At 45.1% G+C, this 26,580-nt stretch overlaps 1 protein-coding gene and 1 long non-coding RNA gene across 2 annotated transcripts in view; both read right to left on the reverse strand.

Annotated features, from left to right (window-relative positions):
• Positions 1 to 528: 528 nt before the first annotated feature.
• On the reverse strand, positions 529 to 9,061 carry LOC122152372. Its single transcript, XR_004406595.2, has 3 exons — positions 9,008 to 9,061; positions 1,884 to 2,018; positions 529 to 1,658 (listed from the first exon to the last, which is right to left on the reverse strand). It is a non-coding gene; the product is annotated as an uncharacterized LOC122152372 (long non-coding RNA).
• Positions 9,062 to 9,168: 107 nt separating this feature from the next.
• The window catches only part of BMP2 (bone morphogenetic protein 2), a 71,773-nt gene continuing 54,361 nt past the window's right edge, over positions 9,169 to 26,580 (reverse strand). Inside the window, exon 5 of the transcript XR_006165046.1 lies at positions 9,169 to 9,531. The gene's annotated coding sequence lies outside the window, so the exon portion shown is untranslated. The remainder of the gene's footprint in view (positions 9,532 to 26,580) is intronic.

Raw genomic sequence — 26,580 nt, forward strand, 5'->3', positions numbered from 1 at the left:
TTCTTGCTGGGAGTTGACAGATTGTGTTTGAACACAGTGAAAGATGAAGCCAAATGTCCAAATCTTGAAAACCCTTTTGAGGTCAAAGTTTTCTCCTTCTTTGGCCAGCTCTCAGAATGAAGACAAACTGGGTTCCCACTTGGCAATTTCAGCTTCTCTTCATGTGCTCATTTTGCAGAGATGAGGCCACGCACACCAACGGAGCAGGCGGGGAAGAAAGCACATCTGTTGGTGAAGCTCAGCCCAGCTCTGTTGGCATCAACCCCCCTGTTTATTACAGCTGGCGAAGAGGTGAACCATCCATGCAAAATGGCAAGCCTACCTAACCATCACCTGGCCAGCCCCGCAGCTGATGGAAATCTGGATAACTATTTGATCTACCCCATTTTCCCCCTGCTGAAGAGCTGGCCCTGCCTTTTCAGTGTTGCACATCTGCATAGTGCTTTCCAGGAGTATCTTGCAAACACACCTTTGCAGGAAATAAAAGGCTTCAATGTGGTCTAGCTTCCAGCTCGTTCCCTGGTATTTTTATGAAGAGCCAACTTTTTGATTTGAAGAGCCAAATTTTATGAAGAGCCAGCGCAGGCACACAGGCAAAACTGAATTTTGCCACACTGCAACTGAAGGGCTGGGACTTGCCTGTAGAGCAGTGGGGAGGTTGAGGTAGAGCTGGAGTGGCACGGCTGGGTAGGGAGATCCAGGAACGTGTGACCTGGGGAGGGGGGCAATGGAAGAGCCAGGAGTGGTAGTCCCCCAGTTGGAGTTAGCAATCCAGGGAAGGAGAAATAAGATGGTTCCTGATCATCCTCACCAGTCCTGAAGCTCACCCGTGCAAACAGTGGCCTCAAATAGCCTTTCCCTCTCCCCACCCTCAAAACACAACCACTGCCCCATTCCTCCCTCTCCTTGAGAAGAGAGCTGTCAGTTGTGGTCTCTGAGGGAAAGGCGCTACCCCAGCCAGCCTGGGATAAATCTACGGAGTGGAGAATCAAAGCACAGATCCAGGCAGATACTTTGTGGTAACCTAAGATCCAATAAAAATCCGGGGAGATTTTTCAAAGGAGCCACCAAATACACCCAAGTAGATGCTGTTGCTCCATCCTGACCTGCTTGACCCACTGCGGAGGCTGCATGTTTGTTCACACAGGCAGGTAGGCCAAAACAGCCAAAACAGGGTGGAAATAGCCAAGCCGCTGGTTTGCAGTGTTGGCTGCAAAGTCCCTGCACGCAGCAGGTAGGACAAGATGTGCCAACAGCCCCAAGTCTGCAAGCATGGAGTGCTGAAGGACCACAAGACCGGGCACTGACTCAGTCCACGGCAAGTAGGCATCTCCCCAGAGCGGGATGAGATGGGAGTAGTAGGTATGTAAGATGTTTTTGTTTTTTCCTGATGTTATCCCCATTTTCCCAGGTCCCAGCTTCAGACAGCCGTCTGCCATCCACTTTGGCCAGACACCGAGACGCTAGCAATTGGCTGGTGTTACTGTCATGAGCAAAGGTAGAGTGCTATGAATTGTCTGGACCTTGTCAGCCTTTTCCCGCAGTGATTTTGCATGGTGTGAAATAGGTCGGGACTCGGCGAATGATGCTCTGGCTGATCGGCCCACTGCCAGAGGAGGATTTGTCCAATATAGTCTCACTTGTTTTTTGGGTGTGGCCTGAAAGAGAGCGTTTGAGCCAATATTTGTTGGGGTTTTTCCACACTTTGTTATGAAACCCTTGGTTTTCCCATGCCTTGAATTTTGGACTATATGCCTTAAAAAGCAGTATTACATGCGCCTAGCTCCAAGGTAACACTTTCCACCTGTTGGTTTGTAAACGCTATAGAATGAATGTTGTATTTAACTATATTTGAGTGATGGGGAAGCCGTGATGCAATTTACCTGAGGTCAGGCAGTAGTCTGAAGGCAGGGCTTGGAGCAGGAGTCAGACTGTCAAGTCCCCAAGCAGTGTGTCAGGCACAAGCAGGGCTCCTCCACCCCGTCTCTCCTCTCCTGGTTTTGTTTCCCTTTGTGTTCCTAGGGAAAAATGAAGGAGGGGAAAATTAAATGTGGATTATGAATTCCAGCATCAGTGCTAGGGGAATCTGCAGCCAAGTGAAAGGTGGCTGAATTTAGTCCAGTACTGTCTGCTGATTCTTAAAGAGCTTCTTATGACAGAGTGAACTGCTTTAGGAATCAGCCCAAGAGCTGATAGCCCACAGCTCTGAGTGAGAATAAGGGCCACCGTTCCTAATCTGAGATTTAATAAGTTGAATTTCAGTTATTGAAAGGCCATAAAGGAAGCCTGAAATATTTTTATTTCTTGCACTACTCCAGTGAAAGCTGCATCTGAGAGAAGATAGAAAATATACGTAGGCATGAGATCTATGTGATACCCTCTTTAAAGCCTTCAGATGATCACATAATGCACAAACCAAAGCCATGAATGGCTTGGGTTTTTTATCTGCAGATCAGTGCTCTTAAGAGTGAAATTAGGTCCGTGCATCCCACCTGTCAGTGGGTTTGCACAATGGGCATGAAGGGGGACAATCTAGCAAGGCTTATAAGAGAAATCTGTTCCTATATGTGCTCTCAATAGGTGTTAATGCTGTGCTGAGGAGCTCTGCTCGTGGACTAGGGCTATTGTGCAAGATAACTGTACAGTCGTGGAGAAAACATTCTCACCCCCACCCTCAGGATGGGTATGTCCGTGCTGCAAACAAACTCGAAATTGAGAGGGCTTCCACCTTCCACCCAGCCGGCGCAGGACAGCGGAGGCTCCCTGGGAAGCCTCAGCCCCAGGAACCTGGCCCAGCCCTGCTCCAGCACACGCTGAGCTTCACACTCCCAGGGGAGCACTGCACTGGTGTCTGAACTGTCGCACGTTAAAGCCAGTGGAAGTAGCTTGCCGGTCACACCTTCAGTTTTCATGTCGACATGCCATAATGACATGAGGCAGCAGACGGATGCAGACGGGGAAAAATATTTGGACATATTAGGCAATGGGGACCGGTTCATTTAGCTCACACGCCCCCACCGTTACTCCAGCTGAGAGATGGCGAGTCAGTGTCGGCGGCCACAAAGGACCTAACTGAAAGCTTCTCTTAAGTGAGAAGCAAAATGGGTTTTGCCCAGGTTTATTGAACGCTTTTATTTAAACCACCACCTCCTGTCCCAGGAGGTGCAAAACCTAAACCTTGCCATTATAAATTACTGCTCCAGTTCTGGGTGGGTTCACAGTCTTTCTGCTCCCTCTGAGGCAGAGCTGACACCTTCCATCTCTGAGGAAGGGTTGAACGACAGGCATCCAGCTAAAGTCCCATGTTAGCAGCTAGAATTAAAACACACTTTTCAAGCAGCTATGGGACATGTTTCCCAAATGCTCTGGTATCTCTGGTCCCCTCTACTTTGTCTGTGAAACTATTACTTTGCATAATAGAAGGGAGAGACGCTCCGACCATCTGGTAGGCAACGCCATGTATAATTTAGGTTGCTTCACTCACTCTCCAATCAACAACAGGAACATAGCTTCCTTCTTGTTTCCCTTGATCTCTTAGCCCTTTGCTAGAAATGCAAGGTCAAAAGCAGCTGTGGGGGAGTAAACTGTATCCTGGAACTGGGTTGCGGAGTTTTGAGGGACACCTCTGCTTGTGGGTGAGACTCCTTCCCAACCAGGTCACTTCTCGATTCTGCATGAGGGAAGGGCTAAAGAACTCGCTGAAATCCAGTCAGGAGAGGACAGTTGGTATGCAAATATATGCAAATGCCCCTTTCCTCTCTCAGAGGAACCTGGTTCACCTCCAGCAAAGCCTGGGGACTGGGATCACATCATCCAGGCAACATGCTCTTGGGAATCACCACCAAGGTCAATGTCACTGCAGTTAGCTAAGCAGCCCCCCGCATGCATCCAACGGGGCGATTGCGAGGGAGGTGGCCGAGTCAACTCGTGTCCAGCATGGAGAAAGATCCTGGGCCTGGTACGGGAGCTACATCATCCCCAAGGGACCCCTCCTCTCCAGGACCAAGCTGCCTTTTCATCCCCACTGGGGGTGCACCAGGGAAACTACCATTTGCTGCTATTCCTCTATGTCAGGAGGAATATCTGGGGCCTATCCAGACCTGTGCTCCTGTTTATCCGCTCAGGATAGCCGCATAGTCAGTGGTGGTTATGGCCCCGATGCTAAAGTTTATGGCTTAAATCGATGGGATTATTCATGAGTTCAGAGATAACCATGTGCTTTTATACTTGGCTGGAATGGCGTCTAAAGCTGACAGCTGGGAGTCAAAAGCTCTGAGTCACTGGGTCCCTCCTCTCCTTCCTGTGTGACCAGTCTACCTCTGTCTGCTTCCTTGCCTGCCGCATAAGGAGGATGACAACTGCTTTTATCTGATGGTTACTTTCAAAATGGCCCTAAAGGCCTCTTCTGGTCTGATGAAAATTCAGTAGAAGCTGGACTAGTGTGGAAAAGACAGGAGGACATTTAACTAATGAAAGCGCTGGAGCTCAGGAAGGCAATTACATCCTTTCTTCCTCCCCACATTCCCACACAGGTTACTTGGCATTGGATGCAAAATCTTCTGTGGGCAAAGAGGAGTGGGAAGCCATGAAAAGGCTGAGACAAGGCCCTCTGAGCTGGTGGAAGGCTCATGCGGGGTGTTGGTTTGGGTGCCCCAGTGCAGCAGGTTCCCAGCAGTATTTACACCTTGAAAGAGGCCCCATTCAATTAAAAGCCGTGACCTTGATTCTGCAAACCTCTTCTTCACATACGTACTTTGTAAAAGAAAAACATGCACAAAAGCTCGAGAGAAAGAAAGAGACAAAACACAGGCCAATTGCATATATTTTACACCCCAATATACAGTAAGTCCCCAGGGAAGTGACTGGGAGGGCTTTCCACATTTGGCATGTACACCTCTGAATAAAAGATGATTTTAAGTATAGACTCCCTCGATTCTCCTACTGTTCCTTTCCAGGGTTAGTCAGTAGTGCTCTGGGGTTTCTCTCCCTGTGGGCCTGGGCAGAGCAGGCAGGGCAGCATTGGCTCGCAGCACACAGTCAGTGCTGGCTTTTAGGAGAGACAAGCAGCGCAAGCTGCCCAGAGTGCAAAAGGCTGAATCGATCGACGGCTGATGTCCGGCACCTTTGCTTGGTCCAATTGTCCCTTCAGCACCATTCCTGGGAGGAGAAGCTGCTCTTGCAACCCTGCTTTAGTGCACCCATGTTTTGGGGGATGGAAGCTGGCTTTGCCATACACCTCCCTGTTGGTTAACAAGTCAAGTAGGATCATCTGCTTGGATAGTGTGAGAAACCCTGTGCGGTGCGGTGTACAGCTGCTGTATCCATATCCCTGTGAATATGCAGGCTGAAACCCTGCAGAGGAACTGTGGGTGTCCTCCCAGCTGCCCTGTGCTTTTGCAGGCATTTGTAAATATAATTGCTCTCACTTTCCATTGATAGAAATCAAAAAGCAATTAAGAATCAAGCTCTTCAAATTGATAGGTCTCCTGAATTTGAAACATTTTTCATTCTTTGGCTGGTATCTCACTGCCTAGATTAGATTATTTTTTTAAAGGGAAGATTAAAATAAACAGTATTTATGGTTTAATTATTTGAATGACTAAGAAGCTCTAGCTTTATTTTAACTTCACAGAGGACCGGGAGATGTTTTTAATGATATGTTTTACTCACATAGCATCTTTCATCCAAGGATCTCAAACTGCTTTTCAAATAATTAATTAATCCTTGTACCTCTCCATGAGACAGTTATTATCTCTGATATTACTGATGGGTAAACAAAGGCACAAAGACGTCAAGGCACAAAATGTTTTCCAAATATTAATTAACTAATTCTCGCACTACTCCGTGAGACTGTTACTATCTCTGCTATTACCAGTGGGTAAACTAAGGCACAAATATGCAAGCAACTCACCCGAGGCCATGCAGGTGAGTCAGTAGCAGAGCTGAGAATAGCGTATGACCAGTCTAAGTCTTAGCTAATTGTTTCTAGCAAGTACTACGCCGTACTCCTGACAACAGGCAATGCAAGCCCCTGCGTGAAGCACAGCTGAAACCAGCCGGGTTTATGAAAATATTTCCTCCAGTCTATCTTCATCTATTGGAGATCACATTTGCCCACATTAGTTTGCAGCTTCTTTTGAACTTGTCATGACCGGTGGAAGCCAGTAACTACGATAGGAAATGGTTGTTTTAATGTATCTGGGGGGTTTTGAGATGCTCCGGTGATGATGGCCGTCCAGCAGCACACAGTTTTTCTGGAGTTTATCCCTGTACCCATCCTGTGTGGCATTCTCGGGCCAGGAGAGCCCCAGGCTCGGCCAGGCGCAGGATGCCACACGCAGAGGGATGCCGTCGCTCCTCTCTCCTCCACCCAAGCATGCAGCCCTGGAGCAAGCACGTGCCCCAGGGCAGCAGTGTGAGCACGGGGCTGACCCCAAGCATACCAACACGAGGTGCTGTAAGTGTGTGTGTAGTCCCCTTAGGTATCCACCTTCCTCCTTTGGGATGTGACAGAGTGTTATTTTTAAGGGTGCACGCACAAGGTCTCTGGAGGGACGTGGCCCCTCAGCAGCCCAAACCACCTTGCCTCCTTGCACGGTCCATCAGCTCAGACCTCAACGTGCATTTATCCTGTGGAGCAAGGCCTCTCCATCCTCCCCAGGAGGAAGAGAAAAAACAAGGAAGCTGAAGGCTCTCTCTGCCCTCAGGAAAGGTCTCCCCTTTTCCATCCAGCTGTAGCGATCCTCCATGCAGGCACCTGAGCCCTCACCACGCGCACATCCCAGCTGAGCTATTTCAAACATGGGCTTGGCCTCATCAAATGCAGTCTCATTTCCACATGAAAGGGCTGGAGGAATATGAAGCCAACTCATCTGTATTGATAAGAATTTGGCATTACTTTCCCCCAGTTATCTAAGCTTTCTGTGTACATTAATCACAATGCAAAAACCGAGAGGGGGGAAAGTGTCTTCTCAGCTGTCTTTCCTGAGCTCAGGCAATAATCTAGCGGTGGTTTTTGTGTTGGTTGTTTTTTTTTTTTTTTTTTCGTTGTTGTGTTTTATTTTTCTAAACTTCCCTTTTCCAGTTCCACTCTGATTGCTCCCTCCCCTCTGCAATTTGGATGCCTCACTCTTCTTGCTACAGCTCTGATGCAAGCGCTCCGCTGCCGTGTTTGCCAAACCTGGCATGAGTACCCACTGCTAGTCTAGACACCAGTCTAACTGTAGCGCTAATGCTAGGGTTTAACAGACTGATCTCGGCATTTGTCATAGCTCTGCCCACGGTCATCGCTTTGATCTTTATCCTTGAAAACCACAGTCATTGACAAAGGTAAAATGAATTTCTGTCTTTGAAAGACTTTGATGGCATTCCCTTGTTTTGTTTTGTGTGTTTGTTTTTTTGTTTTTTTTTTCCCCTTCTCCTCTCCTCTGTTCTTCCAGCTGAACTTCATCATAAAGCTTCTGATTACAGCTGCAGCTCCAGGACCAGATAGAGTTCATGCTTTCTTGCTTTCTGCCATGCAGTCATTTAAAAATCTAAGGGGGAAATCCTGGGACACTTCTTCCGAGACAAACTGCCAGTGAGTGTAATGTAAACTTTAATGGAAATCGGAGACAGAGGGCCCTCAGGATTTGGTCTTGTACCTTCTTAAAAAAAAAAAACATAACAAAACAAAGTCATCTTGAATAGGGCCAAGTGCCAAAAGCAGGAGAGAATGAGAACTATTTGGTATTAGATTTCTAGTTTGAAATCTGTAATGTGCCAAGTTCTATTATTTGCCTTCATGTAGTACCTAGAGGTTGAGCTGAGACAAGGGCCTTCTATTAGACATTGTATAGACACGTTGTAAGAGATTGCCTCTGCCTGGAGGTGTTTATAATTTAAATAAACATGATGAGCAAATCAAGTGTTACTACCTCCATCTTCTAGATGGGGAAGTGAAGGCAAGGAGAGTACGCACCTTGTCCAAGGTCACACAGGGGATCTGAATTCATTGTAGGGCTCCAGGTTGCCTTCATGGTGGTAATATTGTCACCTTTGCTGGTGAGCTGTTGGCTCTGAAAGTGATGTCTGGGACATCAGCGTGCAGCCAGATAGTGGTGCCTCTTGTTTGCAATGATTTATGACACTTTTCCTTGCTTTGAGTTGCAGGGTTTGGCTCACTGAGGGGGAGTGCTACAGATCTCTTAGCTGCTCAAACTCCACTAGAGAAAAAGTCAGCAGTTTTTGAGCCAGACTTTTTTTTCATAAGGTTATAAAAGCCAATTGTGAGGTGTCTTATCCCTTTGAATTTACTGTAGGAAGCAAGCTACATGAGGGACCTTCAGTGAGGTACTTCCACCAACCTTGATGAATTTGAATGAAAAGAGAAGGGGGGGCAGGGTCCTTCCACTGGGCCCAGAATAAGAGCAAGAATTTAAAGAGCTGGAGTTTAATACCATGCACAATGTAAAATTAAATATACTCGGTAGGAGAGGCTTTGATTAAGGGATATAGACAGTGTGGGGTTTGCACATCTGTAAAAATCTTCCAGGGACTGGGGATGAAATCCAGGTTCATTGAAGTCAGTGGGATTTTTGTCACGGATGGCCATGAGGCCAAGCTCTCTCTCTAAATGCTGGAGTGGAGGGCAGTACACCAGCTCTCAGAATTCTCACAGAATTACAACAGCTTAGGGAGAAGTTCAGAGGACTTATTGATGGTAGCAACTCTGAAAGCACCAACAGGAATGTCCCGTGCCAAAGGCCAACCAGAATGGCTCTCGGGGTATCCAGCCAGGAGAGGCCATTTGTCAAAAGGGGTTTTGTTGAACAAAAAAATAAACAAATCTGTCTTCAAAGTGACTGGCTCAAAACTGGAGCTGGCTGAAAACTTTCCTGCTGTCATATATGAATATCACATAAACACATATCCACACACACATAGTTGGCAACTGAAAAACTTTGTATATAGGTAGTATGTATATTTTAGATAGAAAGATGTGTATCTTCTGTGTGTATATACTCACATAGATATATAGTCCCAACATCTACAAAACTGTATTTTCCTGTTTTTTCCAAACACTTCACCAGTTGATTCACAGATGCCAAATGTTGACACAATATGTTAAATCGAAATGTTGACAGTTTCCCATGGAGAGTTTTCTGCAGTCTCGGAGAAGCTGTATTCAGCATGTCTTTTGAGATTCAAAGGAATTTGATTAACAGTTTGCTGTTGCCCATTCCTGACTACTCTGAGTTGAGCTGGGACTGGAGGAGCACTTGATGAGTAAGGCTCTTTTGTTATTTACAGCCTCGTCAAAACGATGAAGTAGCAGGACTCTCCTTGGAGAGCCATGTATCACCGCATTTGTCAAGACGATTTCCAAATCAAAGATGACTTCCAAGGAGCAGCAAGGGTGTAATCTTGGAGCCAGTCAAGCCAATGGCAAAATTCCCAATTTCTGCACAATATTCTTAATGGAGCTTCATATATTATGGCTCAAAGGTCCTGTCCAAATTCAGCATCTGTGTGCCTTACAGAGGCATGACCCTAAAAAGAAGTGATGAAAAATGCCTATTTTAAAAACAAATATCCCTGTCTATAATGAGACCAAAGGGAAAATGAAGAATTCGGTACTTAATACTGACACCTGCCACTTGCAAAATCTCTCCACTACTAGAAACAAGTATCTGTGAGAGTTTGGAAAATTTTGGTCACTCATTTTGTCCTCCTTTGCTTCCATTTCACTCATGGGTACATCTGTCCAATAACAGCACTGACACTGCTAAATGTCATGAAGTTTCTTCATGTACTAGTTCCAGGTGAGATGGCAACAGGAACAACTATAATTCTTACCAAAAGAAAATGAAACAAGACAAAATAAATATTTGCCAATGTTTTTGTATATAGTTGTTAGGTTCTAGGCACAGAGATTAGTCAGAGTATCCATAAATATCATCGTCATTGAACTCTGATTTCCAAGTTCTTTGCTCCAAATGCCTACCGGCTGTGAGAACCCAGCCGAGCTCTGGCTGCTGGTCTATAAACTCCTTCTGGGTTTTGCTCAGTTCTTGTCACAACGACCAGGGGTCCCCACCAGTGCATTCGGGAGAGTGTTTCAGGAGGGGAAGTGAGAGGCACATCCTATATGGTGGAACACCCGGTAGGAAAATGCCCCCGTGGTAAACCAGATGGCACAGGTGACCCTGTCGAGCTTCATTCCTGTTGTCACAGCCCTCAGTCACATCAATAGGAAGGGGTCAGTCCCCAGTGTGACAGATGTGGAGGCTGGCAAACTACGCAGGGCAAGTATCATAAATGCTCGGGTTAGTTTTTACTCTTCTCTGCACGCCTCTGTTGGAAATCAAGCTAGACAGATTCTTGGTCCCAATAAATATGGCGGTTCTGACACTGTCATGTAAGAAAATCCACCTTCCCAGAGAAAACCTCAGACAAAATAGCCAACCCAAGATATTTATCACTTTACAATACATTAATGCAAACAAAAACAATGCATGCCACAATAAATCCATTACTGAGTCTTATTAGAACAAACTGATAGTCCCACATGACTAATTTCAAGCTGGAAGTGTTTGAGTTTGTTTTTTTTGCTATTCATGCTTTTTTTTTTTTGGTGATGCAGAAGGCATTTTTCATTTGTGTGAAAAAAATTGCCTCCAAGAATGTCCAGCCTCACTGAAAGATTTAGAGGTTTCAATAAGGAAAAGCTAAGACCAACAATTCAGTTATCACCTGAGCAAGAGGTTTCTTCAGTATTCCCCCTCTCTCCATCACCCCCAAAAAATACAAAAATAAAATACTGACTAAAACAACAAAATCCATCCAAGTCAGCAACATGTTTCATGGGGAAGAGCGGTAGTCCCTGGGTACCTCCATTCATTTATCTCCTTGTATTCAAATCTGGTTTGGATCCAGCTCTAACCACCGTTGGTGGCTCCTCTGCCCAGAACAGCAAAACCAGGCAGGGCTGGACTCTGAGTTGAGCTCAGACTCCGGGCAGATGATTGCAGCTCAGTGCCGTGTATTAATAACAGTAATAGCAATAGGCTTAGAGCCTATTGGAACCTGTTTAACCCCCAAATTAGCACGGCTGAGCTGGAAATGCCAACAACTACTCTCCCAGAGATATGTACGAACCTGCACAGTAGGACTCAGTGCAGGCTGGCCGCAGGCTGTGCCAACGCAGGAGAAAGTCCACTGGATTTGAGCTCCGCATACTGGGACAGAGAGAAAGGACGGCTGAATGGCAGCATTTAAGCCTCAAAGGAGAGCCCAAGTGCCAGCCAGCACAAGGAGATAAGGAGCACCCTGGAGAAGGGTACAAAGGTAGCACTGATGAGCAGCTCTTGGCTTTGCTCCCACAAAGGTCACAGCTGGGTCCTCTATTAACTTTTTCTCAACACAGCATTATTGAGAATTATACCAAGCTACACGATAGTAATGCCTCCCTCCCACAGACCTTTCACAAGAAAATGTAAGTATTTGACATCCCTGGTGTAAGCAAAAGACAGTCAAAGGCTCTGTTATCTTCTTTTATAAGCTGGAGAATTTGGCTATGAGTAGACAAAGGTCCCTGTCCAGCAAAGTGTGTGGGGAGTATCACGCATGTGAGCAAACCAATGCACAAGCCTGCTAGATTTGTGTAAGCAGGTCTCTGAAGGTGTGTCCTGGGCCTAGCTACAAGAGCCTCCATCTAGAAATACAAGTAATCGATAAAAATGTGTCTATTCTGAATTAAAAAAAAAAAAAAAAAAAAAAAAAACAACAGCCAAAAAAAAAAAAAGCCTATATTACTGCAAGGGGAAATTCTTCTTTATTACTGTTTCATTACCAGTATCCTTTTGGAGCTAAAGTTCCTGTACACACATGCAGCAGCCAGATTCATCAGACAACCAAATCTTAAGCATAGCGAAGTTGTTCCCATTCAGTTCTCTGTTTATTTTCAATTTCCCATCCTATCAGCTCAGATGAATTAAGGTGGGAGGAGGTGAAGCAACTAGAACGGGCAGTTTTTAAGACTGCGCTGAGTAGAAGGTAAGAAAATATCATAAATTTTATTTCATGCCTTCTTGCCAATTGTTAGAAATGTGCAGTCCATATGAATTCATATAACAAGGAGGGAATGTTGGGAAAACCAATAAAGATTTTGTGGTCTTAACTATAATGAATGTAGTTTGATATAGAGTCTGTTTTTCACTGCATGGCAAAATGAATCATAAAATACTGGACCTTGAAACTCCTGCATTTTTTAACAATAGCCTGGGGACAGTTTACAGTGTAATGAATTGTAATTAACCCACCTTCAAAATCTTTTATGAGTATTTTGCCAATTAGCTTCGCATGCTTGCTAATGACTCATGGCCAGCGCATGTCTTTACAGAGCAGGCTTTTACAGCACACGCTAGCCTGTTAAGTCAGCAGAAGTATGCAGGATGGTGAGGTAGACACAGGTAAGACCCAGCCAGTCCTAGCAACCTAAATATTTCAACATTCAAAGAGCCCTTGCTGCTCTCTCAGACCTAAAATAACTGTAATAATGTATAGCAACGTCAAAAGGCTTTGGTTTCCGAAAGATTGTGAGGAATGCAAAGGGCTCAAGTCCTGACATCTGTTGTTACTTAGTACTAACATATATAATGCTGCTAATTGCTGAGCCATCTTTGTTTTCCTTACTTAGCACTAGGGTTAGAATTATTTTATTTTTGTGGTTCATGGCTTCCTGCCACTTGCAACACAAAGTCCACTCTAAAGAAAATAAAACAACTACCAGGCTGCCTACTAACAGTGTGTGGAGGGCTGGGGTTGTTTCTTCCCCCTCTTCTGTTTTTGGTTGTGTTTTCTTTGTTTTTAATTAAAGGGGAGTAAGAAAAGACATGCCCCAAGCAGACCCAGCAGAGCTGGGACCTGACCAGCTTCACACCAAAAGGCCCCATGGGCCAGTATCCCATCTCCCAGCTTAGGCAGAGGGAGATGCAGGAGGAGGAAACTCAAGGAGGAGGTTCAGCACAATCCCTCCCCTGCTGTACCCTCCTCGCTTCAGGCAATCCGTGGTTTATGGACTTCCCAAAGCAGAGGCTGTCTCCAGACCAGTGTGTTTTAACAGCCACCCATGGATCTATCCTCCTCAAATGTTTTTGATCCCTTTCTCAAGCCATTTATAACTTTTGGCCTCCGCAACATCCTGTGGCAATGAGTTCCACAATTTAATTATGCTTTGTATGAAAAAGTACTTCCTTCTGTTGGTTTAAACCTTCTTGTGTGACAGCATCATCAGGTCCCCTCTAATTCTTAGGAGAAGCAGGGAACAGCCAGTTCCTATTTGCTTTTTCCTATGTCAGTCATGATCTGACAGATCTTTATTGTACCTCCTGCTGCTGTCATCCCTTTCCACTCTGAAGACTCCTCATCGGCTTATTTTTCCATCTTTATGGAGGCTGCTGCCCATCTCCCCTCATCCTGAATGCTCTCCTTCCTGTGCCTTCTAGTTCAGCTCAACCCTTCTCGAGTTAGATGGCCAGAAAACACACTAACACGTAGAAGTAGTTTCATCGAGGAGTGCTATAATGATGTTTTCTGATTCGTTCCTGCCTCTTTGCCAATTCATTCTTAACGTGATAGTTGCCTCTTCTGAGGGACTTTAAATGGTATTTGCAGAGGCCTCCAAGCTCTCTTTGCTAACTGTTACATTTAGGGCTCGCCTGCGTTGAGGTATAGTTAGGGTGAGTTTTCTGCATGTGCTCTGCTTTTGTTGACACTGCACTACATCAGTCATTTTATTGCCCAGCCACTCAGGATCATGAACTCTTTCGGCGGTGCTTTGTGGCCAGATTTAGTTTTACAACGCTGAATAATTTGCATCATCTGCAAAATTTCTCATCCCACTATTCATCCTCTTTACCGGACTATTTATGAATATGTCTGAACACTACCAAATTAGTATTTCAACGACCTCAGTTCTAAGTAATGTGCAAAAACCTCTCTCTTGCACAAAGATGTGTGGCAGACATCCTACCTAGCCAAAGCCCTGAGGGGACGCACCAGTAACCTCCTACAATAGTGAACAGAGTTGTATACCCATCTTCTAAAAAGACAGCTTTTAACTTCTTATAACTTCAGGAAATAACTTTCTTTTCTCGTCTCTTATCATGAAGCCTTGTTGCAGACAGTTTTTAGGCATTAGTGTTTATTGGCATGACTCTCCTAACTCCTCTGAGCATGTTATCAATATTGAGTGGGTAAGCTGAAGAAATCAGTGATAAGAAGGCCCATCTGGTGCGTCAAATATTTCACTCCACAGCCAGGAATATGTCATTTGTCAGCCTATTATTTTTAATAACTATCAGATCATCTGTCCCTGATGATCATGGTTTCTCCGTAACCCATGCAGACCATCAAGCGGTGGGACCGTGAGTTGGTAAGACTCAACTACAACCCTTTTTTTGTTGCCAAATACAGAATCACTTATGTTTATAGGTGAGCTGCACACATCTTGCACTGAATTCCTATAGTTTAGCAGCCAAAACCACAGAATCTGCCCTTAATGCCCTATTGCAAGAGACCACAGCACCCTGAATGATGGGCTTGGTTGGACGTGCCTGAACAATACCTACTGCTGCTCTCCCCTTGAGGAATTCTCAGCTACACCGGAAAGCAAGTTCATCTGAAATCGCCCTGCTTCCACACACCAGCTGAAGAGATTTTTCTCTTTCCCGTACCCTGGTACAGGTCCAGTTCTCCTTGAGGTTTAACACTCAAGGCAGTGTGAAACCCCACAGGGCAGTTAGCGTTGGCAAGCCATTTCCTTGTTTCACAAAATATTGCCACTTCTCTGTTGTCCCGGATGGTTCTCGCTCTCCTGCCAGTCAGGACTTTGAGTCGTTTAGCAGCAAGGGCCAAACTTGTGATAAACTTAACCCGAGACTGCACTTGTGCCTCGTCCTAGAAAGTCGTGCATTTGTGAGGCATCCCTGGGGACAGTGATTCAGGTCTCCCCTGGTTCTGTTGCGGTGTGGGACCTGCCACATGAAGTTATCATGTTTTTCTAAGCGTTACCCCTCCGGGTGTTGTTCCATGCACCACTTTGCACCTGGAAAACCTGTTTGCTGGACATACAGGTAATCCACTGCAGAAAACTGTGTCACAAACGTGAGAGCCTGCCGCTTACAGAGAGCATAACTGGAAGGGGAGCCAACCCTTGCTGCATGAATTGTACAATTCTTGCTGTGAGTCTTTGGAGTTGAGCAGCATGTTTGGACCACAACTTTTTCCAAAGAAAAACTGCAACATCTACGTATTTCAGAACTGCACTGATCATGCTACACTGACCTTAATTGCAATTGCAAATTTTCAAACTGTTTTTTTGTCTTCTCAATTCAGTGGGAACTTTGCCTGTAATGTGCAGGACTGGACCATCTGTATATGTCCAGGTTATGGAAAAATATTATTGCTGTACCAAATGAACTTAATATGTCCCCAAGCTAGAGGGACTGTATTTACAGTCCTGGCTACTTCTACACAGAGCGTGGACTTTTCTTCACTGCGGGCCTCATCCTGAATCAGTTTAGTCAGTGGGAATAGCGGCATTAAATTCAATCAGAACAGGATAAGACCATGTGTTATTTTAGCCAATCTAACATGCCACAAAAAATGTGTTGAATCATTTACTTTTTTAAAAAAAAGAGAAAAATAAAACATATGGTTAGATAATCAGTGGGAATCACTAGACACCTACACAGGAGAGTTGCAGGCATGGAAATACTCATATACATATTTGAAGTTATACCACAGATTTCTTGGGTGGGTTTTTTTGCCCTACTACACTATGTCTGGACAAATAATTTGGATGTTGATCACTCAGGTAATGTAATCCGAAATCATGTCGCCTGTGTTGCAAACAGAAGTGAAGGAGAGAACATTTCATTCCTGTCTAACACGAAGCAAAGTTCACAGCTGTGGCATTTCATTCCAAGCAATGCCATTGCCTGTAACACAGCAAAGCGTGTGTGTGTGTTGGGGGTGGTGGTGGTGTACATTGAAATTATTGCTCTTCTGCCAGAGAGCTAAGGCAGGACTATTTTTCTTTTACTTTTTTTTTTTTTTTTTCCCCTTCTCATTGACTCTAAAGCATAAAAGCAAGCAGTGTTCCTATACTGCAATAGAAATTGCACAACACATTCACTCTATGTAACACCAACACACTGCCATGCTTGGAGCCGTTGTTTTTTGTGCACAGTTGCAAAGAAAGAGAGGTCTAATGTGCTAACTGGATGGGAGGCGATGGAGGTGCAAGGGACTTTCAGACTGGACAGCTAAATTTTCCCAGCAGATCTGTTCTGCTTCTACGTATGTCTTTCATCAGCTGCAGGACAGTGATCTGAGGACTGAAGCCAATCCAGGTGTACTGAAGATGGGGCAGTGCTTACACCCTATCAAAACTCTTAGGACAGATGGAATCCCATCACTGATTAACATCTCCTCTTTATCTTCTTTAGCACTTAGCCTCTAAAACTTGGTGGAAATTCGAAAGGCTGGAAGTAGCCACTGCACCCTTGAGTAAAAACGCTGCCCGTTTTACAACAGGCCAATTCATGCATTTGTCTGTAAATTCCACAGTGGCTCTTTGTTTAAATGCTCGCTCCTTATTTAGGATTATTCACTAAAGTCTTTTATTCTTGACATCACCCACAGTTTTTAAGAAAAAAAAAAAAAAACAAAAAAAAAAACTTTCTCCATGTTGACAAGCTGTGTATGAAGCAGCTCCCCAAGCTGGGGCAGCACAGTGGCTCCCCTTGGGTCGGTAACACTCAAATAAGGACAGTTATTTGGGGGGCAGGGGGTGGGGGTCGTGCTGTCACTTAGCTGCTGTTCGGCCTTGCGTGATACATCTGCCTGTTCCTTGGTAAGAGAAAGCGACGGGGCGGTGCTGAGGCCGAGCGGTTGCACGGGTGCCTCCCCACACACAGGGACGCATTTCTGCCCTTTTCCTGCCCTGAAATGATTCGGTCCCCACATCACACACGGGCGGGCTGAAATCGGCCCGGCAGGGTCGCGTTTCGGGGCGTGCACGGCTTGCACTTGCACACAAGGAAGAGCACTACAGCGCCAGGCACTTTGATATAACCTGTGCCTTAGCCTCTCCAAAGCATTCCCTTCCCGAGCAGCCCTCGGCGCTAACCTGGACACGGGCATGGGATGTAGACACACACACACAGCAACTTCTCCCCTCTGATTTCCCCAAAACTCTTTCATTTCTTTATGGTTACCTGCATTATTTTAGGCTAAACATTCATTTCTTAGCCAGAAATATAATTTTTATATATTTTTTCTCCTGATAAACAGCTTTTCTGATGCCCTTTTCCAAATCAAGAGGCATCTGCTAAAGGCCCACAGGCATGATTCCTGCTGGGCCTTGCAGCCTCAGCAAGAAAAGAGTCACAGCAGCAGAGTGTTTGTGCTTGCTACCACCCAGAGTTAGGAAACCTTCCTCTGATTCCAGCCTAAGTGCATCCACGGCAGTTTGCATTACCATTCTGATACCACTGCGCCCCGTTGCCTAAAGAGTTTTTCTTCACTTTCCTTAATTTTTAGCTATGATATATTTATAGGCAGAAGTCTCAGCCATAGCTTTTCTCAATTCTTCCCTCCCGGTCTCCCTCTCCCAAGACCGGCCCGCCTGTCCTTGCCACCTCACCAGCACACTTGTGCTATTGCTCCTGCTTCAGCTCATTTTTCGTGTTTGTTGGTGAGCAAAAAAGTGCACCGTGTCCAGGCTGAGCTCTCACCTGTGCCTGATGTGCCAGCACTGCCCCGTCTCTCCCCTTAGATTGCATTTCCCTTTTCATGGCTACAACACAGCTGTGTCTCAAAGTCACCCTGTGATTAAAGTACACCAAAGACATCTTCCTCCCCGAGCAACTCTGAGTACAAGGCTTATTACGGAATGTTTTCTTAGTAACATTACCCAACTTTGTGGTGATTTGCATTAGCTATGGGTCTGGGCTCTCTTCTCCAGAAGAGGCAGGACTTTGCCAGTTGACACCAACTGACAAACCAGCTCTCAGTCTTCAATACATTATGGGGAAAGAAAAAACTAGCAAAACAAAGAGAGACTGAACTACACCATAGCTCTGATAAATGCTGATTAGTTAGAACAGTACCAACAAACCCAGGGACTTCTCCTGCCAACTTGGAAACGAGACGAACTAGAGTGTTTCTATTTTTGCATTAAAATGGAAACAGGTGGGAAGGACGCGTGGAATTTATCAGGCCAAAGAAATACCTTTTTTCATGTTAAAGTTCGAATGGAATGGAAATTATAATCTCCCAGTATTACCGCAGAGCTGCAATATTGGGTTTCCCCTTACTCAGTCTTTAGCAGTAAGGAACCAGCTGCAGTGGAGTTGGAGTTCTGGAGTTTGCTTTCTAACCCAGTCTGACTCTCTCGTAGGTCTGCCCTGTTTTGATTTATTACCCCACCTGGCATGGGGGATGCTATTGACTCTGGAGAGAGGAGTTGAGTTTTGCAATAATTTTTTCACATATATCTAATTGAAAAATAAGAACAAAAATGAACTGCTGGATAGCAGGAACCAGTGGTTTTCACTATTCCTGCCTAATTTATTGCAGTGAACCTCCACTCCCCCACTAAGTTAGGCGCTTTGGCTCATCTCAGGTATTCACTGTGTGTCAGCACCAAGCCAGTGGGGTGGTGGAGAGGCTGGAGCCACACCAAAGATTTGCATTTTGAACCAGATTGCTCCCACCCCCTTCCTACCTCCATGTCAGAACAAGTGCAACTGGAGACAAAACCCGAGACAAGTGACCCAACTGAGGTGTAGCATGTTCCTGAGATGACTTACTAAAGTAAAACCCAAAGCCAAGGACTTTTTCAACATTATGACAACATATAAATGGAACAAACTTAACCATAAATACTTGGCAATTCATTGCTCAGAGGGTAGGACCACCTGCATCACTGGCTGGACATAATAAAATGGATTGACAGATAATGTAGGAGGCTCCTGATTGCCTTCACTTGCCCTCAATTATTTTTTAACTATTTCCAATAAATAGCACCGACTCTGTAATCATTTCAGAACAGGAAAATATTTACCGACCCAAGTACCAAAAAAGTAGCCGTCAACATTGCAATAGACTTTTTTCATCCATGCGAAACCCCACTGAAATCAAATGGATTTGACTAACTGCACTTGTTCAGCTCAGCAAACAGCCTATAACCATGACCAAGGTTTGTACTAGTAAAATGTCCTGTGTGGCCCATTTCACAGGACTACATAAGCTCTGCAGTGTTACGTGCCACAAACAGCAAGGCCGTGTGCTACTGGCAGTAAGCTTCTGGTCTAAATGAGCTTAAAAATGGATTCAAATATTTCTTCTTCTGCTTAAAAGCACCTTCTTTGCATTTTTAATTTGAATGAAGAACGCTTTTCTGTTATGTTAAGGTTTGGGGGTGGGAAGGAGGTGTGTGTATATATATATTTTTTTTTTTTTTCACCGTTTCATGCTTCCTTGTGCTTCTTGGTTTCAGACAGAATCAGAAATCCAAAGAGCAAAGTGTTTGCAAAATCTCTATGGTTGAGAGGTCTTTGAACTCCTTAAAACCAAGAGGAGATGAAAAGCTCACAAGACAAGTTGCTCTTTTGAGGCTCGCAACCCAATTACCGGGAACTGAGGCAGGTTGAATGAATTCAGGGGGATGGACTGAGTGAGGAAACATTCAGGTACCTTTCAAATATGCAACCAAACAATTTGAGGTTTGCCTGTCACTTGTCTAGACACATGTTTCAAAAGGGAATAAAATAAAAGAAAGAAAAATACCCTGTCTGGGAATTCTTACCCTGTGATTGTTGCACAGCAGAAAAGCTGGGTAATTCTCTTCAACTGAATAAACATAGGAGGGAGTCTGAGAGCAATTTGGCTCCAGAGCAAATATCGTTACCGAATTCTTTGCACCTGCAACGGCCAGGGAAATGATAATACCCCCTCCCCATGTCCTCCTATCCCACGCTTTGGAACGCAGCCCCGTCATATCTCGCGTCTGCTGCAGCATGAGTGTTTGCGAGGGCAAGACCCTGCTGGTACGGTCACAGGGCGCTCCACAGCCCCAGCCCACGAAGCCCATTCTCATCTCAACATGGACTAAATCTGGCACCTCTCAAGAGCAGCTCTGCTGCTGCCCTGGTCCCTGCGGCACCGCCGGCCGCGGTGGCAGGATTTCAGCCGGCACTTCACCGGCTTTGCACAGCACAGCCCAGCATCGTGGCACAGATTTGCAGTTTGTCACAGCATTTACTGGTTAAGGAGGGTTTAATCCTCTAGAGAGGAAGCAGCCCCCATTCCAGCTGTGCCCTCAGCCTGCACCTTCAGCAGCAGAGGCACGCTGGAGATGGGAGTGGGTGGCAGCTCTGGTCCCACTGGGACCATGGCCACAGGAGGGGCCAGGAAATGGGGAAAATGGCTCGATCCATCCACCAGACCCTTCAGCTCAACCAGCAAGCCAGGACCACCTCTTGGGACAGAAAAAGGCAAACTTATGCTCCTTGAGCCACACAGGGAGATGAGTAGGCATTTGGATTGCTACAGTGAGTGAAAGATGACTTTTCTTGACTGTTTCTTGGGAAACATAGGTCTGTGCCTATAAAGTGGAAAGCATTCTCATCCCCGCTGCTCTTGTCACACTGGTGTGCAGCTTAGCAGAGCCACTCATCAAGACACAGCTGAGAGATGGAGCCAGCAAAGCAGAGCAACAACTGCAGCACCACTGCGGAGGGGAAAGACCCCCATTTGTGTGATGAACTTCACCCAGCTGGGCTGAAAGAGAAATGAAAGGGTTGGTGTCAGACCCGCAGAGAGGAGTTACCTCCACTCCTGTCAATGGTGGCCTCCTTGAACAGGGATTTGAGGACAAAGCAAACAGAAAAGATAAAGAAGAAATGAATTGTGGATAATGGTCTCTACTGTTCCTACCTCAGACGTGCTAGAACAATGATGGCTGACACCCCAAGATATCATCTCTCTGTGTGTGCATAACTTTGAGTCCTTGAGCACAATGGCTGCTCAGCTAACAGAGCCTCAGGACAAATAAAAAATAGGGGATAAATTGTAATTTGTAATATTTTAAAATGTTTCTGCTGTTAAAAAAAAGTATTTTTTCACTGGGAGAATCTTAGGCAGAAATGTAATCGTCTTATAAAGAGTTCTTGCATCACACTTGGAGATTGAATTCAGTCCTGAGTCATAAGTTATTGGGTTTATGCTTCTATTTGAAGATATTTGACTGTACTTTCCTTAATTTTTAGTAACTGCTACACTTCTGTCTTGCATAGAAAACTTTTCAACTTGTTTGAATTTATCAAAAGCACAGGAAAAAAGGGAAAGCTCTGTGTTCCACTGGAATGGTTTGTCCTCTGTTCATCAAACTGTTAGCATCATAATTTGCCATCCTGCATTGCACTCGCCGTAGAACGCAGCCATTTAGTCCTGTACGAACTCCAATAATGTGCATGTAAAACAACTACCCCCCACCTCTTGGCTGTTCCCCCCTATAAAGCCCTGCATCAACAGCTCCTGTGGGTTTATCAGGAGGGGAATGAGCCCTGGGCAAGCACACCTAGTTCAACAGGCTAGTATTGAGTTGGCCTTGCTCACTCACAGCTCCCACACTCCCATACAGTAAAAATTAGTGTTTCATCTCTGTAGGAAGCTTTATAGTATGATGAACTCACTGCATAATGTATTAGAAGATTATTCACTGCATTAGAAGATTTTTTTTTTCTTAAATTATACACACATACACATGCACAGGTGTCCTGCAGTCATGCCTGACCCATGCTTTTAATAAGCTATATCAATTGTTCTCCTCCATCTCTCTTTCAACAGGCAGGTTTAAGAACAGGTGACAACAAAGAGGTTTGAGCAAGAAGAGAAAGTTTCACCACAATGTGAAGACAGTAATCAGATTATTAGGAAAGAGAGCAAAAAGAGAAGACAACACCGAGTTATAGAGCCCAAATTCAAAGGAATTATGCCAATTTCTGTTAGCTAAGCTGTAAAGACTACTAAATATTTCCTTAAGATTACTAAGCATATTAACTGATAGTTATTAATATCTGCCCATGAAAATTAACCCCCTACAACAGCACAATTTAATCACTGCAAATTCAGATTGGCAGAAAAACCATTCTGGTTTTTGTATCACTTGACTGAGCTTAGTAAATGAAAACACAGGAGATTTGGTTGATCCTCCACAAAGCCTTTGGGACATGACGTGATCAGAAGGGAACAGGACAGTCTTGTGATTAGGTTTCAATTGCAAGATAGTCCGGCGCGCTGAACTGGACTTGTGAGCTGTGCTACTTCCAAGCCCAGTTGTGCCACGTCTTTACTGTGGTGGGTAATGAAACCCCCCTCACTCCAAGATGAGCATAATCCCTCCTGGCCGATTTTGTCCATTCAGACAAGGAGAGGGCCTGCCCTGGCGCTGTATGAATGCAGTGCCTGCAGCAGCACACAAATAATCCAGGAATGAACCTGAACAAAACCTGATGGTTTTTGCTCAAATAAGGGTGACAGAGAAGCCTCTCCCCCAAACCCCAATACCTCAGAAAGTCTTTTGCTCCTCTCGCCACACTAAGAGACCTTATCAGACCCAGTAATCTTATCCACCCTGGTAAACCCAACCATTAATTTCTGCTGAAGACATATTCCCACAGAGTAAATAGATCAAGCGTCCCAAGCCAGCATTGTACCCTCGCCCTAAAGGAGCAGCCCCATTAGCAGAGTCTCTGTTATATTCAACCCAGACTTCCTAACAGTATCACATCATAAAACCATCATGCATCTGGCCCAAATTTAAGGCACAGTTGGCAGCATTTGATACAAGAAAGAAACCAAGGACTGAATTAGTATCCCACAAGGTTGTTTTTTTTTTCAAGTCACAGATGAAGTGCAGAGCCATGCAGAGAAGTCCTCCATACGCCAGCTAACCCTTCTCAAACGAAAGAAGGGCTGTCTAGGTTTTATGTTCTTTGAAAATGCCACTTCATTACCTCCCCTTTTTGGTTGCCAGGAGAGGTTAACAAAATTACTGAGGGATGAAACATTCTTGAAACATTCTTGATTCTGGATCATCAAACAGGATTAGCGTATGAATTACACTGGGTGGTGCAGCACACCTGAAGCAGCTGGGCCGGTGGGACCACACGCTCACCTTGTCCTTCCCTTACCTTAACAAGGAGGACTCACGGTGCGTGGTGCGTGCACACGCGTGTGCACACACACGGCTTGTCGGTCACTGACTTGACTTTTTGGAGGGGAGGGAAAGGGAAAAAAAATACTACAGTGCTTGCTGCTGAGGGCTGCCCGAATGACGGTGTAGCGCTTTGCTGCTCTTTGGCACACTGAGTCTCCTTTCTGGCAGATGCTTAGCCAGTGCCACTCCAGCCATGCCCTGAGCGTGGCACACGCTGTTAGAAATCCTCACCAACACATGCCCAAAGGGACTTGCTTAGCTGCAGAAGGGCCAGGTGAGAGAGCAGGCCAGAGCCACACGCTTTGGGAAATCTCAACCCCCTCTGGGCCTTCACCGCCTGGCTGGGCAAAGCCGTGCTCCTTTGCAGCATATAGATATGACAATCAGTTATAACCTTCAGCAGGGAATCGCTTGGTCTGCCTTCCCCTATGAAAAACAGTGTTCCCAGCTCCCTGCCAGATAAGTACTCTTCCTACTGAATTTTTTTTAACCCATCAATAAGTTGCACAGGTTATCAAGAACCTCCAATTATACTTCACACAGGATCCCATCAACCTTTGCTCTTTGGCAGGGCTGCATCCCTTACTGTTACCAGTGCTCAGTGGGTGGTAGGCTTCTTCCTTCTTTTTGTCTTTACTTTTTGATCTGCTGCCACTAGTGGGTTACAAAAACAAAGCTCTGCACACATCTGTGCATAAGAATAATAATCTTTCATGTAAAATGCATTTTACAGCAGCACATCGATCACCACCAGAATCTGCTGCTACAGAACAAGATGGCATGGTAAATGTTTTCTTTTGGGTTAATCTTTTTGATAGGCGCATGAAAACCAAAGCAGCACAAGCCAGAGCCTCCATTGTGCTCAGCCAGCACTCTTCCCTGTATATCAAGTCATATTTGGGTTTGGTGAGGAGTTTGTAAATCCAACACAGAAGAAAAATCACCTTTGTGAAGATAGCCCCCATACAACCTAGCAACAGCCGGTTCCAACTTCGACAGCAGCAGATCAACCATCAGTTTCAAATTGCAGGGTGAACATCACATCTCCCAACCAGTAGGGCTATGTATGAGAAACGTCCTCTGCCCGCAGATTCTTTTTGCCTGAAAACATTTATTTGTGCAGGACTGTTCCAGATGCAGGGACCCTGTGCAGCCTCTGCAGTGTAGCCTCTGTACTTCATGCCAAATATCCACGTCCTCCGGTGAGTCTCCAAGTATCGACTGGGATATGGGTGACTGAGCCATGTCAAATAGGAGGCAACAGTAAAATAGATGCAGCTAAATGTCACATGGTACTATTTCAACTCATTTAACTAAATCAACTGATGATTTTAAAACTTTGAATTCTCATTCAGTCCAAGGTTCAGGCTCAATTGTTTGTCCCTGTGCAAACTGCAGGGTTTGGTTCTCCATACCTTTGTATTTACAGTAACCTATCTACTCTGCAGTCCAGGCGGCTGAGCACTGAACAACAGGAAAACAAGAATCATCGGGGACAGGACAGCTCAAAGAGATCAATAAGAAGGAGGCCAGGTTCACAAGTGATGTCAACCAGTCTCCCTGTTGCTTCCAATCACCCGCTGGAAAATAGGGACCATAAACCACATCATCCCCCACATCTTCTGTCTGCTTTGTGTATTTTTCCACTATCAATGCTTCAGGATAGGAATTTTCTTTTATATACACACACCCACCACCCAGCACAAAAGATCCCAAACCATGCTCAGCACGTGAGGCTGGACTAGCAATAGTAATTACTTGATTTCAAGAGTTTAATTCAGGTGCACCAGATCTCCAGTGTTGTCAGAGAAGGTATTGTGAATTGCTGCTGCCCACTGAGAGAGGACAAGTGCTGATTAATCTACAGCATTTTTCACTGTTTTGTTTTTTTTTTTTTTTTTAATATCTCACTTCTCTTTACTAAATGGTCTAGGAAGCTCCCTTGGTAATTATTTAGATCACCCTAGCAGCCCAAAGCATATACGGTCATTGTAATTTAAATCTCTTTGTTATGCCTTCAGAATCTCCTGAAAATAGAAAGTAAAACTAATGGGAAACACAAGTGTTTTATAGATTATATGCATGTCTTTTAGAGGTAGTAGCCAGCTGAGCAGAAGGTAAGGGAAAAAAGCAGAGATCAAAATCTAGGTCAGAACAAATGCTGGACAAGAGCCCACACTGTCAAGTCCCAGGCCTCCCACAAGAGAAAGCATGAATTAAAAAAAAAAAAAAAAAGGAAATAACATTCTTTTTAAAGGGGAAATAATGGCCTTTTCAAACATCTCACATTATGGAAAAAAGACATTTCGGAAATACTACTGCTCCGTTCCGTCTGTTTCTAAGATAACCATTATTAGCCACTGATTTTACAGATGCTTCGTTACTTGTGTCGTCGGTTTGTGCTTGCCTTGCCCTGCCCCTCCTTCAATCCCAGCCTCACCTCCAGCTTGCTGCTCCCTGGTGCATATCTCACCTGCTTCAGACACAGGAGAGAGACATGGAAGACCAAGTCCTATGGTCTGCTCATTCCCCATTAAAAAATCAATCAATACATAAATAATAATTTAAAACAAAACAAAACACCCCACTTCTCTTTTCTCCAGAGCAGCCAGACTCTCGTGTTCCCACCCACGCGTGGTCACCAGCAGCAGGACCTGTTAGCACTCCATATGCTCTTCTCTCTCCCATTTTTGACTAAGGCATAAGCACGATAGCTCTTTTGTCACATCCCAAGCATTTAGGCGCTGCAGATTTTATCCCAGTGAATCACACTGGAAAGGGAAAGCGAGTTTTACGGCTGCAGCACAGAAATGCCCACAGGGAGGCTGTCAGGACCCCGGCAGTCGCTACAGGGAAAGGTGCAGGTGATCGGTGCAAGCAAAGGCAAAGCCCAGACACCAGCCCACGCCTCTGCCATGCCCGCTGCTGCCTACGGTTGAAAGCATCATTAAACGCAAGCGCTGGCCTTTCAGGTGAGAAGACAACAGCCACAGCCATTTAAGACTGAGGTTAATACTTCACTGAAGTCATGTCCTTAGGCAACATTTTTTCAAAAGCAGCAGCATTATTTTAAAAGCTTCACTTTCAGAAGTAACTTAAGCACTTAAATGGTAAGTCTTATTGGCTTACAGTGAGGTTTACACCCTTAACTGCCTTAAGTTACCCTTGAAATAGGCTCCAGGCTCCAGCCATTTCGCTGCTTGTCTGAGCTACCAGAGCTTCAGGACAAGGTCCGTTGTCTCTCCCTCCATGATGTTGGGTTTTTACATCCATGCCTACATCACTGGTATCTTTGGGTTCCAATGTGT

Source organism: Tyto alba, unplaced genomic scaffold, assembly GCF_018691265.1.
Source record: "Tyto alba isolate M040663 unplaced genomic scaffold, T.alba_DEE_v4.0 Super-Scaffold_16, whole genome shotgun sequence".
Classification (NCBI taxonomy): Eukaryota; Metazoa; Chordata; class Aves; order Strigiformes; family Tytonidae; genus Tyto; species Tyto alba.